At 51.2% G+C, this 3,918-nt stretch overlaps 1 pseudogene; it reads right to left on the bottom strand.

The window, feature by feature from the left end:
• LOC103275390 overlaps positions 1-1,077 on the bottom strand; it is a 3,913-nt pseudogene extending 2,836 nt beyond the window's left edge.
• Positions 1,078-3,918: the final 2,841 nt, after the last annotated feature.

The following is a 3,918-nucleotide window of genomic DNA, read 5'->3' as shown; positions in this document are numbered from 1 at the left end:
CATCTAGAGCCAGCTCCTCAGCCCCAAGTGAGGGGGGACAGGTGACAAGAGTCTCAGGATTTGGGGCCCAACCATGTCCTCGGAGATGCTTCTGGGAAAGTGTGAGATGAAGAGCCATGCTGCCCCACAAAAAGACCTGGTGGCTCCTTCATGGCATCCCTGGCAACTCAAGCCTTTCCCAGACTGGCTGTGGCTGGCAGGGTCCAGGCTCTCCTCTTTGACCTGTTTTTTGAAATCTCAGGATACCAGGCCCTGAATGTCTGACTGGACATCCCCTGAGATCTAGGCTGGTCAATTCTTGATCCCACTTTGGGCTGCATTCTGTCCCCGCCTCCATGAGACTGGAGATTGCATCAGGTTGTGAGCTGAGTGGCTACACACCTGGGTACTAAGCATGAGGGAGGCATGCCGTAGAGATGTACCTGGTCATGAGGACTTTGTAGATCTCCCCAGCAAAGGCCTCAGCCATCTCGCAGTTGTCCACACTGGCGATGCAGTGCAGGGCCAGGCCCATGAAGGTAGGGTTCCGCTGGCCAGGTTGTTCTTGATGACATTGTTGACCAAGCAGATCAGCTCACTGATCAATTTCAGCAGCATGGAGATGAAGAGGTAGCCCTGGTTTCAGGAAGCCAAAAGAATAGAGCTTATGTGAAGCTCTGGGGCCCCGTGGCCCCATGACCCAGCACATGACAAAACAGATACCTTGGCCTTCCACAAACCCCAGCACCATGGAGGGCATGACACAGGACTCACCAGTTTCCACAGAAGTGTCGGCTCTAGTCGAGAACCGAAGGACGCCTTTCTTACGATGCTGCCATGGGATCACATCTACACAGGGCAAGCCTGACTAGGGTCAACTGTTAGCCAGATTCCAATGGGAACCAGATCCCAAGCACAGCTCACTCCCTGTGGGTCACACTGTCCTCAACTCTGGAGGGGAAGGCGCCTTCACTGACATGTTGATTTCAACTACAATGATTTCCAGACACCCAAACGACTACTGCCTACTGCTCCTGAATCTGTGTCCCAGTGTCCCAGCCAGTCCTGTGTCACTGCCACCTCTTCGCAGTCATCCATGGGTCATACCCTCCTCATCCAGGAGGACCATCTGATCATTGACAGCCCAGGTTAACAGTTCCCAGAAAGGCCCGCAGGGAGCGCCCCCTCCCAGCCACCACAGCCCAGCCAGCCCCTTTTCTCACACCCAGGGCTCTGGCGGGCACTATGTGCTCTGCTGGCCCTGCTCCTCCTGCCCACAGCCCCGCAGTCATCTTTGCCTCACCCCAGCACCAGCACAGCACGCCTACATCCCTCCCTCAGTATATTCTGTGGCACTGGCCAGGCCTGCCGTTCTGTGTTTGTGGGGCTGGGTGAGGCCATCTCCCCAGACAACAGCTGCTTCTGGCTCCCAGGTCAAGTCCCCCAACCTGGCACAGGCTTGGTGCACAGTAGACACTCCATAAGTGCTCACTCAGTAAATGCCAAAGCTTAATAAAAACCCAGAGACACCTGGAGTGTGTTTTAGTTTCTGTAAGTTTAATTTAAAAAAAATTAAAGTCACTTTGTAACACTGGAAAAACACACAGAACTCACGTTTCCATGAAGAACAGAGAGCTAAGCCTACAAACCCTGGGGAGGTTTATGTGGGAAGAGCCCTAAGGCTGGGTGCCCAGTCCCAGGTGGGGCGAGGGCTGGGAGGAGACAGAGGAGCACCCCTGCATCCATGATTCCAGCATGTGGAGGAAGCACCCATTTCAGAAACTAAGTTGGGCACGGGTCCATGGGATGAGTCCACTCAGGATGGGATGCCAGCGAGACAACCTCCCACTCTCTTGAGGCTGGCCTTGTGGGAAGTAGCAGGCCAAATGCAGTTCATTCTGGGCTCATTTGCCACCCATCTAGGCCAACAAGAAAAATCCCAGACATGTCAGACACGAGAGCATAAAGAAAGTAGCAGGAGACCGGGTGCAGTGGCTCACGTCTGTGATCCCAGCACGTTGGGAGGCCGAGGCAGGAGGACTGCTTGAGCCCAGGAGATGGAGAACAGCCTAGGCAACGTAGTAAGACCTCATCTCTCTTAAAAACCAAAAAATTAGCTGGGCGTAGTGATGCACACCTGTAGTCTGTCTCTCAGGAGGTTGAGATAGGAGGATTGTCTGAGCCCAGGAGGTCAAGACTGTGGTGAACTGTGATCATACCACTGCACTGCAGTCCAGGCAACATGAAACCCCGACTCCAAAAGACTTCTTTTGAAGAAAGCAGCAGGAGAGTGGATGGCCACCTCATGAGAACCACCTCACCCAGGAATCAGCAACCCTCTGTCACATTCCTGGCTCCCAAAGAGCTCAGGAGCACTCAGACGGGCTGGGGGCTCAGGAGTGCTCAAACTCAGCACACGCACTAATGCAGGCCTGATATGCGTCTCCATGCATGCCACCTCATGGCTCACGTCAGCAGGAGCAGAACAGGAGCCAGAGGGTCCCTGGAGCACAGAGCCTTGGACACAGCCAGATGCAGATTGCCGTCCTCTGCACCTCCACTCACAGTGATATCACTATCTGCTTCTCCATTTAGTTATTGGAACTCAGCAGGTTCACAGCCTCCATGTGCCAAAGTCAATGCTGTGACCAAGGAGAAAGATGAAGAACAACTTGCAGATAACTGTATTTTTTTTTTTTTTGCTGTAGTCATCAAGAGTCTTGTCACCTACAGAAAATGTGGGAAAAGGTTTTACTCCAGGTGGAAGGCAGGCGAGGGCCAAGAACTCGGTGGCAGAACATGGGAAGCAGAAGTGTGGACCCGGCCTAAGGAGCTGGGCCTCAGCAGCAGGGCAGCGTGCTGGCAGGAGTGACGTTTCTAAACCACATGTACGTCTGAATTCACATCCTCAGCTTCTCTTTTAAAAACAGACATCAGAACACCCAGCAGTGAGAGCCCGCCCTCGCAAGACAGTCCTGGGCAGAGGCAGCCCAGCCAAGCATCGCGGACCTTACTCAGAGCCGCACAACCCTCGAGACCCTGCAGCAAAGGACTGAAAACTTCACAGTCTTTCAAACTGGTCTGTCACCCTAGGCAGATGAGCACACTCTAAATTATCTGCCATTTCACAGCCATTTTAGGACAATCACATCATCACAAAAACAAAACACACACACATAAGACTGAAAGGATATGGTTTCTTTATCCCAACCACAGCCTGTCTGAACACCCCACCCATGACTGCAGCAAGGTACAGGCAAAACACAAACCGGCAGAAGATAAAAGCCCACTGAACACTTCAACCCAGCCAGGAGGTCCCTCTTCCCAAGGAACTTAACAATGAGCTGCCCTTGAGGTGCTTAAATTGGTAAATGTGATGTGAATTTCATCACAATTAAAAATGTTAATGTCAGTAATTAAAATATTCTTGGGCTGGGCTTGGTGGCTCAGTCTGTCATCCCAGAAATTTGGGAGGCTGAGGTAAGTGGATTGCCTGAGGCTGCAGGTTCGAGACCAGCCCCGACAACTTTGAGAGACATCATCTCTAATGATAAATAAAAATTATCTGGGCATGGTAGCACATGTCTGTATTTCCAGCTACTTGGAAGGCTGAAGCATAAGAATTGCCAGAGCCCAGCAGGTGGCTCTGAGAATGCCATTGCACGCCAGCCTGGGCAATAGAGTGAGACTCTAACTCAAAAATAATAATAAATAAATAAGTAAAATAAAAAATAAAAATATTCTTCGATATCCCATTATCTTTAAACAGAAAGGAGAAAAAAGAAATTATAAAAGTTTCGCTCTCAGCGAAAAACAATGGACTCAGCAGGATGGCTCACACCTGCCATCCCAGAACTTTGGAAGGCCAAAGCACGAGGATTGCTTGAGGCTAGGAGTTTGAGGTCAGCTTGGGCAATGTCTCTTCCTAAAACAAAACTA

The sequence above is a fragment of the Carlito syrichta genome, unplaced genomic scaffold, assembly GCF_000164805.1.
Source record: "Carlito syrichta isolate Samal-C Ts95f unplaced genomic scaffold, Tarsius_syrichta-2.0.1 Scaffold315424, whole genome shotgun sequence".
Classification (NCBI taxonomy): domain Eukaryota; kingdom Metazoa; phylum Chordata; class Mammalia; order Primates; family Tarsiidae; genus Carlito; species Carlito syrichta.
The sequence above is the reverse complement of the archived record's forward strand: the minus strand, read 5'-3'. Positions and strand labels throughout refer to the sequence as shown.